Below are 14,815 nucleotides of genomic sequence, written 5' to 3' on the forward strand. Positions count from 1 at the left end.
AGCCTCCTAACAAAGATTTTCCTTTTAGGTGACCCCCATGAACTCTCTAGCTTATAATTAAATATTGATTAAGAAACAGTCTTATTATATCTCTTCAGAAAATCCCAAATAATCAAATGGTCATGTTCCTGGACTTGGGGGGATCCCTGTCTTTTCCTTCCATTGGACTTCCCTAAGCATCATCACACAGCCCCTGACTGAGGGCAGATACAGGTAGCGATCTTGATATCCCTTGAACATGACTTCAAGGAGAAAGGTAATGCTTATTAAGACATTTCAAAGATTTTTTAATCAACTTCTTCTTTTCAATAGTGAATTACTTCCATAGGACAGTAGAACTCTTGCTTCAAGAGTTGCAAAACATAAAATTTGGCATGGGATATGGGGATTCACACACAGCATATAATGTTGTAGCATGTAAGAAATATTGAAAGACTAGATTACTGGAAATAATGTTTTGGACAGAATTGTAAGGTTTGGCTAAAGAGTGGATTTTTAGAAAGGACATAATGGAGAAAATGAATCATTCTTTGGAGGAAAACCAAAATGCCTGTGTTTCCACACGTGGAAAATGCCTTCATGTTTAATCTCTCTAAAAACTGTAGCCCCATACTTTTGAGGTCAATATCTTGAAATTAGGGAAATGTATGTTCTTTAATTTTTGTATCTTATATCTTTTGCATTTTGTTACCCGAGCATTTATGATCTTGTGTCTTTTTGGTGTTGACTATTAGTGACCATTTCTCCATCTCTATGCAAGTCTCTCCATATTCAAGTATGGTGCAAAGATGCCCTGAGAGGTAAAGTGTATGAATAATGATGTTTTATGACTGCAATTATTCCTCGGTTGATTATTCATTACTCATTGTGTGAACTCTGAGTGAAATTTACATTCTCTTCCTATAGTTAAATGTTACTATCAATTTAGCGTTATAAATTTCTGCCGGATGTAAAATAATCACGCCTCATTTCCAATATTGAATTGTCTTTGAATGAGTGATCATATGTCTTTACCAAGCCTTTTCTATTAATTACTAATATTTTCAATCTTGTATAGTACCATAAATCTTATCCATTAAATGAGAAATCACAGTTAATTCTGAATCATTAAATGAAAACTAATGACTAAATCTAACTCAATTCATGATAGTATCTTTCTAAATTTCATGTTTGCCCTAATCTTCATGAAACCAGATGCATTTATAAGCTTGCTTCGAATTTGTGTTTTAGCCTTTATCCTCGTTTACTCTTTCCAAATAGTTCTATATTTGCACCTTGAGTTCTTCCAAAAGGTTTTAAAGCAGCTTTCTGCTGGCTTCACTATCACTTGAATGTCTTTCTCAAATTACTTTTCAAATCTCTGTTCTTAGGGAAATCTCTATAGCTTGATTTTTTGGTTTTTTTTTTCAAAATATTTTGAATAGATTTTTCATTTATTTCCAATACCAAAACATGTTCACATGTTTGGCTACAAACATTAAACAATGATTACATAAGGCATTCATTGCAAACACAGAGAATAGTTTTAGTTACATATGACCTTTTCATTTTTTCTCTACTATACGTACATAATACTCTGATGAATAGTTTTATACGTAATTTTTGTACATGTTTCTGCTTGTTTCCTTGAGATAATTGTTTAGAAGTTGTATCTCCAGGGGCGCCTGGGTGGCACAGCGGTTAAGCATCTGCCTTCGGCTCAGGGCGTGATCCCGGCATTCTGGGATCGAGCCCCACATCAGGCTCCTCCGCTACGAGCCTGCTTCTTCCTCTTCCACTCCCCCTGCTTGTGTTCCCTCTCTCGCTGGCTGTCTCTCTCTCTGTCGAATAAATAAATAAAATCTTAAAAAAAAAAAAAAAAAAAAAGAAGTTGTATCTCCAGGAAAATGTTCTTTTTAGGTAAATTTTAATCTTTGCCTAAGTTTGGTATTTGAATTATTTATATATATATATATATATATGAAATTAAGTGCTTGCATGTATCATTGAGCGCTGATGGTTCTTCAATTACAAATTGCCTGTTTGCTAGTTTCCTTTGTCCATATGTCTTGAACTTTTCATCTTCTTACCAATTTGTAAGAGATATTAATAAATTTGTGGGATCAATCCCTTGTCACATATTTTTATGCACGCATTTCATTTGCTCGGCTCTACTTACCCCTTTTTAAATATAATTCCCCCCTTTCTTCTAAACTAAGAACTCAGCACTGTCAAGTTAATACTTGCCCATTGTTACTTTCAGCTTTTTTCACTTTCCCCTATTTACCGCTTTAATAAATCTGTACGTTGCTCCGTTTCTCACAAAACTGACCCCTTGAACCCACACTCTTGCTTTCACCACTGGCCACAGGTTTAGTACGCAATCAGAGCTGCCTTTAGGAGGTTTGATTAATTGTACATTCTTGCTTATAAAGTTCATTCTCCTCTTCTGTCACTACTCGGACTCCAACTGGTCCCCAGCACAAATCAGAGGTGCCACATTATTTTTATTTTATTTTACTTATTTATTCAAGAGAGAGTACTAGCAGGGGGAGAGGGAGAAGCAGACTTCTTGCTGAGCAGAGAGCCTGACATGGCACTCCATCCCAGGACCCTGGGATCATGACCTGAGCTGAAGGCAAATGCTTACCGACTGAGCCACCCAGGCGCCCCAACGTGCCACAGTATGATGGGCAGAATGATGGTCCACAAAAGATGCCCTTGCCCTCAGCTCTGGAGCACATGAATATGTTATAGACTGCATGGCAAAAACAACTTGGAAGATGGAATTAAGGTCATGGACCTTAGGATCGGAAGACTACCTTGGATTATCTGCACGGACCCAACATAATCATATGGGTCCTTAAAAATGAAAGAGGAAGGCAGATGAGTCAGAGAAATGTAATGTTCGAATAGGCAGGAGACATTCGAGGCATGAGAGATATTTGACCCTCTTTTGCTCAAATTGCCCATGAAAGAAGAAAGCCTTGCAACAAAGAATGACTGGCCTTTAGAAGTTGGAAATTGTCCTCAGCTGACAGCCAGCAAGGAAATGGGGACCTCAGTCTGACAAGCACAAGGAACTGTATTCTGCTAAGAACCTGAATGAGCAAAGAAATGGATTTTCCCCCACAGACAGAAAGGCACATGACACAGCTGGCTAAACTTTGTTAGCCCTGTGAGATCATGCTAGACTTCCGGTCTACAAGACTGTATTATAATAAATCTGTGTTGTTTAAGCTGCTAAGTTTGTGGTAATTTGTTATAGGAGTAATAGGAAACCAATAACTGAGGCTTTATGGACTTCGGTATTGGGCATTTCTGTTTCAAATTCTGACTCAGTTCCTTAATAGCTGAATAATTATAGAGCTTTATTCACTACCTATCTCATGGGACTGTTGGGAACCAGAAAGCAGTTACAATAATGATAATAATAGCAATAATTACAATAATAATACTAATAATATTTTAACAATATAATAATATAGATACATACATATGTTTTTAAAATAATGACTGTGGGTAACACTTACTGAATGTTTACCATGTGTCAGATCCTTAATACGGATTACTTCTTTTAATGCTTATAATAAATTTCTGTTAGATGGTATTGTTATGATCCCCCATGCCTATTTTTTTCTTACACCTGAAGGGTAGAGTTGAAAAAAAAAAAGGAGAAGAACAGAGAAGCTAAGTTGCCTAAGCTCATACATATAGTTGAAGATTGTTGGAGCCAATGCACTGAACCTAGACCGTGTCACCCAGAGCCTGCCCGGTTGATCACCTTGCTACTATTGTTGCTGCCATTTTACTATTAACCATTATGCCACAGCTGCTCAATTATTATTGTTTTTATTATGACTATATTATTGTTACCAACCCAATATCAAAAAAAAGTCCACAGATGATACAAAGGTAATAGTGGGAAGACTTACATATGGTATTTTGACTTTGAACAAAGATTGCCTTAGACCTACTGTATGGTTTCATCACGTGGCCAGTTCAGCTAACCAGAGCCTGCCTTTACACCTAGTCTAGGAGTTGGCAATATACCCTGGAGTCGGGTGACCTGCCTTTAAGTACCAACAGTTTTTAAATCGATCTGTGAATTTTGGAGTGTTTCTTTAACTTCCACGTTCCAGTTGCATAACTGATCTCCCAAGTAATATATACACCTTTTAAAATCACGAATTAAATCAGACAGATGGTCATCATAACTATGAAGATCATTCAAATATGAGGCTTTATATCAGAACATTTTTTTTAGAATTTATTTTGGAAAAGGGCAGAAAAGTGAATTGTTGGATTTTTCACTTATATGCAGAGGGTTATAATGTTTTGTTCATCCACGTAGCTGCTTTTATAACGTTTCCTCTGGTTTTCACAGTGTTTAACCATGGGACTTACGGCTGACAAAGCAGAAGCGTATGAGAAGTGAGACAGTGAGAAGCAGTGACCAGCTGTTTAATATGATGATACCACAAAAATGAATAAATCTATTTTCCTGTGGGAGCCAGAAGTACCTCGCCCTACAGCAGCACTGTGTGCAGAGAGGAGCTGCTCTGAGTAGCGTGGATGTGATGACAGAAACAGGGCTGGAAGTCATTAATGAATTCTCAGGCAGCTAAGACCCCTGCCCCACTAAGCAAATGTTGCATCCAGTTAGCCTTGACCGTCCCACAGATGGTGCATGTGTTTCACTTACCCAAAGGGCAGCAATCGCGCTTTCCCCCCAGTCTGAACACAAAGGGTAATTGGGAGGCCTTGGGGGGTGGGTAGGGGTAGCTTATTCCAGTCAAATCTGGAACCTATACACCTAGCCGGAGGATACAACTTTAATCACCTCTGGGCCCCTCCTCACTTTGCTCAGTACTCTCCTGGCTTTTCAATTAGTGTTTCATTTCTTTGGCAAACTGTTTACTCTGCTCATGGTTTTATATCTATAGCACTCATTTACTTTCAGTCATCGGTCTTGGTAACTCAGCAAGAGCGCTACGTGAGAGGTTTCAACGTCGTCCTAATCAGCGTCCTGCTTTACCTTGCCAGCTCACTGCCCACCCAGAAAGCAGTGGGGTGTCTCTTAAAGGCAGGTCTGATTGTGACCCTCCTTGCCTGCCCCGAAGCCAAAATTAAACGCAGAATCAGAGCCTCTCAGTATCAGTTGCTTTACCGCAAGGAAAAATTCCACATTCCTTAATACCTCTCCAAACGTATTTATGTCTGCTGCTTCTCCCCCTTGTTCATTTCTCCAGTCCCATGTTTTGCTGCAAACTACCCCTGCTTTAACCCTCTGCTTGTCTCCATGAGCAGAAGCCTCAAGTCTTTGCAATCTTGTAAAAACTTGCCAGCGTGTCACATAATTGCTTTTCTTATATGCTAAAGACGTATTACTTTTCCTTAGTAAACAGAATGCTAATCCTTATACATTCGTGTGTGTGTATGTGTGTGTGTGTGTGTGTGTGTGTGTATAAATGCTCATGGTAGTTTCATATGCATTATATGGTTTATTCCTCATAATGCCACCGTAAAGTAAATAGTACAGTTTTTAGTATCCGTGTTTCGTAGATGACACAACCGGGCTCCGTGTGCTTCCTATTTAGCCTGAGTCACCAGACAGTGGGTGACAGACTACATATATCTGGTTCACTATATAGAGTCTAGTTTCTTTTCAGTTCTGGGTTATTTTTGAGATGCCTCTGGTTCAAAATGAAGAATAATTCCGACTAAATCAACTCCATGAGAACAAAGCCCATGTAAGGTTTCGTTCACCCCGGGACCTAGCAGAAGGCATGTGCTTCATAATTATTTGTTAAATGAATGAATGAGTCTCTACTGGGCTTTCGAGGCTTCTGTATTTGCGAATGGCACACAGAGAAGAGACGTGATCTTCTCAGGTACTTAACATGCAAGAGGGACTTAGGACATCGACATGTGAAGAGAGAGACTCCGAAATGAATCTTGGTGCTATTTATTAGTTGTGTGCTTTTGGACCATTATTTGAATTCTAAATCTCAATTATATCATCTGGAATTTTCATCTGGCTAAAACATAAAGACAACATAACTTGCTTCACAGGGTTTTTGTGGGAGGTAAATGACATACGTATAAAAAGCATGTACCACAGGGTCTAACATTTAGTAGATGTTAGATAAATATTAGTAGTTCTCTTCCCGCTGTGAGGGAGAAGTGTTAATTCATAGCCATTTAGGTCAGCAAGAGATCCAATCATTTAACATTTTTTTTCTAGTCATTACATATTTATAATTCCAGGCTGCTTGATTTATATGTGTTCCTGTTAGCTGCTTCTAAGCAGTTTCCAGCTTTTGCATACCCCTAGAGTTTATCTCATTCTGCTATATAGGTTGGAAATAAATTTTGAAAATCATACCAATATAACTCAACAATCTTTCAGGCTGGTGGATTTAGTTGTGAGTCTTAGCTAAGGAAAATAACAACCATAGTAAAATGTTTTGTAAATCCATACCTGATTGGAGAGAGGATATTAGAAGTTAAGCTCTTGATTTTAATATATCTGGGCATTAAGCTACCTTTTGTATTTTGCTCGGTACGCTAATCCATATAGAAAGCACTACAGAAATTTTGATTTTAAGAAGCCCCCTCTAAATGATTCTTTTAATGATGTGAGTACTGAAATGTGCAGTTTGCCATCCATTCCAAGTACTCAAGGATTCAGGAAAGAGTATTTGTTTTGCTTTTAAATAAAAATTATTCTAGACCTGAGTAATGTTTAGGGGGTTAAGAAAGGATAATGATACGTTTTTTGATTCTTTTATGCTGCCATATTAATTTAGTTCAATTTGTTCCTTTCCTTCAAATGCCTTTTAAAAATATAAGTTGAAAAAATATGTTTTTAGCCATTTCTACAGCTGATTATGCTGCCTGTGAGGTTTGGACGACTTCTTTCCCTGGTGCAAATCTGTGTGGGTTTCTGAAGCAACTCAGTTTACATCAACAATTTCTGTAGAGTCTTTGCAGTGGGTCTGCTTCGTTAGCTGCGTGCTTTTACCTGGTAGAAGTCTCAGTTTCCCCGTTGGTCAAAAGCGGCAATTAATATCCACCTAACCTGTGCTGTATGGATGAAATAATACATGTAGATCTCTGTGTATATGGAGTAGAAGCTCTATAAATATTAATCCTTTTTCCACCTTTCTCTGCTAAGTATTCTTTAACCATCTCGATGCTGCCGGCGGTTTTCTATCTGGTAGTAATACCACTTTGCGTGTATGCACTACTTTTCAATTGTGCCAAGCACTCTCCTGTACTAGCTTTTCATCCTCGTAACAAGCCTGGCAGGTGGATAACACGGTGATTACCGCTTCCGTTCGGGAGATAAAACAAATTGTCCAATTGTAAACTTCTTAGGTGTGAAGGGCTATGTCTTTTGCTCTTTTCTTTGTTCCTCAGGCTGAGCTTAGCACTGAACTTGGCGTCTGTTCGGGGCTATATAAATATTTGTTGTACAGAGCTGATTGATGGGAAGAGCAGTAGCTTGTGCAAGGTCGCACAGACAGAGGTGATGGCAAGACCAGGACAGTCTTTCAGATTTTTCCATTAGACAAGTGGTGAGCAACTTTTAATTTTTTTCCCCAAAAGGGCCAATTCAGGGAAAATAAAAATGTTTATGTGCCACAATTTTCCAATTAAAATGAAAATAGCTTTATTGAGTCTCAAGGAAAAATATATTCCTTCTACTTAGATTACTTCCTTCTGCAGTAGAAAAGTGCCAATGAGAAATATTAGCGCTCCTTTTTCACCACTAAAATGTTAATATCTGGGCATATTTGAGAAGGAGGCACCCAGAGGCAGCTTTCCAATCTTTTATCCCTCATATTTGCAGAGCACTTTAGAGTTCATGAAGTGCTTTCATAGGCATTATCTAATTACATTCTTGAAACAATCCCAGGAAGGGGTATTATTACTAACCACACTTTACAAAGGGTACACTGAAGTTGAGAGAGGGAAATGACTTGCCTAAGGTCATACAGCAAATGCATACCGAACAAGGCTAGATGCATTGCCTCCCGGACCATGTATACTGAGCACTAGCTCCCTGCATCTGTTTTAGGTACTGGGGATAGATATAAGATAGATCCCCCCACCCAAAACAAAAAACAATGTGAGCATTTCTCTTTCTTATTCCCTCAGTCTCTGGTCATGTGGTGTCTTTTTGTTTTTGCTTTGTTTTTTAAAAACAGCTGAGTACAAGAGCCCAGGAATGAACCACTCCAACAAAACAAAATGAAACAAAAACATATTACTGTATTTCCTTCCCTGGAGGGCTTCTGCCCTAAAAGTCTCTGCTTTGTCTGGGTAAGAATTGTGCTGTGTGCTACAAACTGAAGCTCCATGGCCTTCAGGCTGATCTGAATGACGTAGCTGGGTGACTGATGCTACCAAAGAGAGATTTGTTCTGGTTTATAGAATGCTGGTGATTCGGCACAGTTTTGACTTGAGAATCTAGAAACTAATTTTGTGGCGGGATGCAAATATAGTAAGGCTAGAAAATTTTCACTAAATATGCATGACCTTTCTTTCCCACATCGATCCGTTCCATTTTTTCATATCCACCTCATTTACTTTTGTTGACTTGCAACCGAGATTACAATAAAACAAATTTATTTAACCAGGTTGCCCACTGTGAACAAGTGAACAGAGGACCCCCCCCCCCCCCGGCCTAGTCCCCCCGCCACCACCACCACCACCACCGCCGCCATTTCTCTTCGGGGAGTTCTCCAAGCCTCTTTGGAGAGTGGAGGAAATCTATGGAAATATGCGAGGCAGGTGCATATTTGCGTAGGGTGCCAAAGCTGGGAAGTATGAAGAAGGAGTGGGAATGGCACAGGGGGCATGGCTTTCTGCTGACGTGACTGTCTCCCTGTATCCAGTCTCAGCCCACTGGTCTCCTTCTTTATCTCCCCTCCATGGCTTCTCGTTTGTCGTAGCTACATGAGGTAAGAATTAATTTTGAAGTTCTTTTTTTAATGATACTTTTCTTTTTTTGCTACTACATCTGCTCCCTCCCTCATTTGCATTTCACAGTTTATCTGTTGTAAGTGACATCATTTTCCAAATTCCTTTGAAGAGGACAGCGTTGTCTACCCTGTGGTAACCGATAATATCTCTTGCAGGGAGAAAGAATACTTATGGAAAGTTGGCCTCAGATAACTCGCTCCTCTTGAAATCCAGAGCCGCTTTATATTTGATTTTCTGCTTTCCGACCCGATAGAAATCATCATTGACTTGGTTTAGACATGGTTGTGTTTGCTAGCTGATTGATGAAGTCCACATTTAGTGGACTAGCTAGGCTTTTCTGTTTGTTCTTTGAGTAATGCTGCTGAAAGTGAAATTAGACCCTCTGTCGCAAGTGCTGTTTCAGTGGATAAGTGGATAGATTTAGACCATTGTAGAGAGGTCACCTTAGACTTGGTACATATAATTTTTCTTCTCATATTTTCTTACATCTGCCTGTCTAAAATGTCACTGTACTTTTTATCAAAATACACAAATGCAAAGATAAATCAACTAGTAGTTCATTGAACTGGAAATCTGCACAACATGCAATTTACACGTGTTTTGTCAATTTCGTGATGCTTCTCATTTTCCGCATTTCCAACATGCTAATGACTATATAAACAACATTTAGCCCCGTGTATTTTTATTTAATAAGAATCAAAATCCCCCAAACCTAGGCCTATATCCAGAATTTCCCCAGAAGATAATTAGTATAATTCATAAGAAAAGCTTGTACTTTCTTTTCCCCATGTGGTAACTCAATTTATTGTCAAAGGTAAGATTCGGCCCAATATTGTTCACATTTTGCAGATATTTATGAATCACCTAACTGCTCATGGCACAATGCTCAGCCCTTTAATACTAAGATGTGATATTAAAGTATTGCAATAGTGTCTTAACTAATCTCATCACGCTTTGCCTCTCTATGCACCCATCAATCTTCTACACCATCCATTCCTTTATGAAGCCATTTCTGATTCCTCCTCAAAATTTTCTCAACCTATCTTTAAGGCACAACACTTATTCTTGTTCTAGGGCATGTGATATATGTTATCATTAGATAACCTATTCATTACAGATGATGCAGATAATTAGCTACTGATAACTAGTGGTAAATACAGATAATGAGTGGCATCCCACTCATTTTTAAAATAAACTATTGAGTATAACATGCATACAAAGAAATGCAGAAATCACAATATATTTCTCAATAACTTTTCACAAAGAGAACGTATTCATATAACCCTTTTCCAGAGCTAGAAGTAGGATATTACCAGTTCCCAAATAGTGGCCTTCGTGTTCCCTCCCAGTCATAGCTTTTCTCCCAAAGGTGACACCACGCCATCTCTCATCACCACAGAGGAGTTTTAGTTTTGTGCATCTGGACATTTTTTGCTCAATATTATGTATGTGGGTGCATGAATTATTAGCGGTACATTTAGTAGCACTGCTATTGAATATCCCATTTTATGGGCATACTACAATTTATTTATTCATTCTACTGTTGCTGAAAATTTGTTTTTGTTTGCTTGTCTTGTTTACTAGCCTGGGGCTATGAGTGTGCTCCTCGGTACATTTTAACATACAGCTTCCAGTAAGAACACATATACGTACATTTCTATTCATTTCTTAATGCTCTTCTTGGGCTTTAGAATTGCCAACAAGAAATCAAGAATTGCATTTTAATTTTTTAAAAAATTCAGGAATGTGTTTTGCAAACATTTGAGTTTTGAAAGCAAGTAAAGGAAACTTCTTAAGTTGGTCTACTTCCCCATTCCAAACATTGGGGCTTTTAAGTCTGTTTCAAGTTCTGTTTCCCAGAAGTAAGCAGGCTAATTAGTAGAGTGTATTGGTTTAAAGAAAACCTGTTCTCAATTTAAAATAAAGAAACAAACAAAATATTCTGAAGCGGCAAACAAAAAGGAGAAATTTCAAAAATACCAAAGGTAATACAAACTCCTAAAGAGAAACTTTCACATGAATTCCTAGAAACTTTTATAATAACAACTCATACCAACACTTAGCAAACTGAAACCGGGTCTTATCAATGAACCCAGAAAAGACTAAAGTGATTTCTAAGATATAAAATATAAAATCAGCATTGGAAACATTTAATGTAGAATGGTAGAACTGTCTCTGAAGAAAATCAGATAATGAAATAGAAGGCACGCTGGAATAATTTTAAAAGTGTATTTAAATAATCTCAAGAAAAGATGGAGAATGAGAATATACTATGTGAGTAATAGGAGTCAACAGAGAAGAACCCAGAATAAAGAGAGATGACTATACATAAGCAAGAATAATAAATATAAATGGTAAAAAAGAAAAAATTCTAGAACTAAAGTTACTAAATTCCCAAGTTTGAGACTTGAGAGAAATCCAAAAGGCCTATTATGTTCCAAGTAAAATGTATAAATGTAAACTACTACAAAAAGACATTAACAATTTTTAACTTTAATTTTCAATATCAATATATAATAGAACAACCTATTAAACAAATACTGGTTAAATAACTTATCCAAATACCTTTCCCTGCATAAAGCACTAGCAGGTGTGATCCAGCATCTTAAGAGGTGAAATTCCACACTGAACTCAGCAACGTCTTTTGTCTTTTTGAATTTTCCTAGCACGGAGTTCACTCAGTACATGTTTCTATTTTATCTAAATTGATCTTTCTTTAGTCTTGTAAAAATATGTATTGTGCAGGTTATATCTCAATATGTCCCAAGACATCTCAAAAGGACTCCTGGGGTCAATGATGAACATGCAAGGGTGAGGTAACACTGGTATCTCAAAGCACAGGTACAATTCTGTACCAATAACGGACTATGCACTAAACATGATTGTTGTTTTTAAGAAGAAATATTTGGATTTAATTAAATAACATCATAAAGATAGGAAAAAGACTAATAAAAATAAATTAGAATACAGAACACCAAAAGGAAAGCTAGGACGAAGAAATCTTAACTGTATAACTGCTGGAACAAAACAGGACACAAAGGGAAAAAAGGAAAGTGAAAATTAATGGACTCTACCTTCAAGATAAAAGTACATAAGTGTCAGAAGGTAAGAGAAGCTATAAAAGTGGTCACATTTTCTTTTTTCAAAGATATGTATGGAAAAAGACTGTTCTTGTATTTCAAAACTTGTGATACATTATAAAATGATTTATTCTGTTATTAAGCAATAATAAAATGAGAGCATAAAATAGAATTACAGAAGATGACATCTAAATAACAATTAGAAGAATAGATTTAAGTGGTTTAAAACCTCTATAAAAAGAGGAAGAAACTTAAATGGAATTGATAAATATGTAAGATGTATATAAATACATGTTTAAAGAAATCTACATATATAGACACCTATGGGGACCACTGGGGGCCCCACACTGTTGTAATGAGTCAGTGTGGATCTGGATCCAACTTCATGTGGACTCAGGAGTCCCAAGCACAGGCTTGGGTCAACCAGAGCCTCATCACCCTCCCTCTGCCCTTTCTTGCCAGGACATGACTGACCCTCTCCATGGAGGTGCCAGCCTAAGCACGACTGTATTTGGGGACTGCTATTTGTAAGGGATCATTCGAGGAAGGATTTTTGCTGGAGGAGATAAGACAACATGAAACCTTTAGCACCGGTGACTCACAAAGCAACAGCACAAAATTTTCGCAAACAATTGAAACCCGTCATCTCCTTGTTCAAAACGTTTGAGTTTTTATGACTGTGCAAGCAAAATTAATGAACAGAGTTTGGATGGGATCCTTAAAGATTGGAGAAATAAATTTGTTGGTGGTACAGCTTCCAGTGAAACATACAGTAGAAACATGCAGAGAGCAGGTTATCCATGAGCAGCTCCCCTGCATGCCCTGTGTGCGGGATCTTGTCTTCTTTCCCTTCAGCTTCATCTCTGTCGCTAACACTCCCACTCATGCTTTAGAATAAATGCCTTTTCTTTAGACCAAATTGGAAATCCTTTGTTCTTCCCAACCTTGGCAATACTAGCTAGCGTGAGTGCAAAGTGCCTTCGGTCATAAATACTGCCCAGGGTTATGCCAAAGTTACTAAAGAACACGGTACTGACTTCTTTGACAAGGATGGGATGATGATAGACAACAGGGTGATTTATAGGTTATAACACACTTCACACGAGCCAGTGTATGCAGATATGGAAGATGGAGATAGTTGTTGAAGCTTGTCAGGCAGAAGTGAACATATTAAGAAGACAAATCACTCAGAGAGAAAATGTATAGAACAAAAGATCATAGCAGGTGATGACGCTAAGTAGACAGATGCTATCTGAAAATTTGGAACCCTTGTTGGGTCCTCAGATGGGATAAGTAGGTGTGTAGCTGAAGGTAGAAGCACACTGGGAGATACAGATGCCTCTGATCCTCCTCTCTCTCTCTCTCTCTCTCTCTCTCTCTCTCTCTTTTGGTTGCACCCATACAATCAAGAAAGTACTTTGAGTCATTCTCCCATAGAAAGTTGTATCCTTATGCCTGGACCTCAAATCATGGGCTCTTTGAACTCTACTTCCACCAAAGCCAGACTGAAGTATCCTGGAAGTAAGGAAGACCTTCTTCCTTCCCAAAGAGCAGCAGGAGACAGAGTTGAGACATCAGATATCAGTGATTATGAAAATTTGATTGACCCCCATAGACTCTGTAATAGGGAATACTCAGATTCAAAGAATTGACAGCCCATGGTACATCCCCATGGGGGCTCCAGGAACACTCAGACCTCCTAGATTTCACTAAAGAAAAGAAACTCTCCATTTAGCACTGTTTTACTTGATTACTTGTTGAGAAAACAAAAATTGAGGATTTAATCTGTGGGTGAGGCTCCTTACTCAGAAACCTAGACTCCAAAGAGGAGAATCCCTATGCATAGAACTTGTGGGAGCCTAGCATTTGTGGGTCCTCACCTTTTGACCCCATGTGCAGGTTTCAACAGAGGATCATTGAGAATATCAAATTGTCAGGGCGCCTGGATGGCTCAGTTGGTTGTGCATACAACTCTTGATTTCAGTTCAGGTCATGATCTCAGGGTCCTGGGATTGACCCCTGTCTCCAGCTTCCTACTCAGCAGGGAGTCTTCTTGTCTCTTTCCACCTCTGTGTCTCCCCCCCTCAAAAAAAGGGAAAAATTAAAATAGATAAAATTTTAGAAAAAAATATCAAAATGTCCTAATTCTGGTACTATTCATGGATATACTGATATATTTAGGCAAAGTAAAATTTATGAACATAATTCCTGTTATTTAAAATAAATTAGAAATTAAATACTAAGCACAAGTAGTCTATGAATGTTCTATAATTAGTCTATAAATGAAAACCTTACCCTTTGCACCATCATGTCTTGAAATTTGTTTTTCAAAAGGAAGTGAGTTTAACAACAGCCTCTAGGGGATCTTCTTTCTATGATGAGCCAAATTCATCTTTGCCAGAAAAATTTCTTTGATAAGAAAGCTGATTGGAACAAATCAGATTTGCCTTCTCTTGTCTTATCAGATGTGACTTGGAGAGTTTGAAAGAGAGGGCTTTGTTTTAACTTCTTTCTAGCCTAAAATGTACTGGCACTTAAAATGGCTGCTTTTAAAAATATACAAATGCCAATTACCAATAAGCAATCATGCAAATAAGTATGCATAAAATAAATTAATTTGCTTTTGAAGGATTACAGTCACTGCTATCTTGCACTAGCCACATTTATGCTTTCTGTTCTGAAGTTCTAAAGGAAGGACATACAACAGTAGATAACAGAAAGATATTAGGTACCAGATGCAAACTTTATGATGGACAGATTCC

At 37.9% G+C, this 14,815-nt stretch overlaps 1 pseudogene; it reads left to right on the forward strand.

Moving 5' to 3' along the window:
- Nucleotides 1-4,375: 4,375 nt before the first annotated feature.
- LOC113244889 (BRISC complex subunit Abraxas 2-like) lies at nucleotides 4,376-13,756 on the forward strand (annotated as a pseudogene).
- Nucleotides 13,757-14,815: the final 1,059 nt, after the last annotated feature.

The sequence above is a fragment of the Ursus arctos genome, unplaced genomic scaffold (assembly GCF_023065955.2).
Source record: "Ursus arctos isolate Adak ecotype North America unplaced genomic scaffold, UrsArc2.0 scaffold_12, whole genome shotgun sequence".
Lineage (NCBI taxonomy): Eukaryota > Metazoa > Chordata > Mammalia > Carnivora > Ursidae > Ursus > Ursus arctos.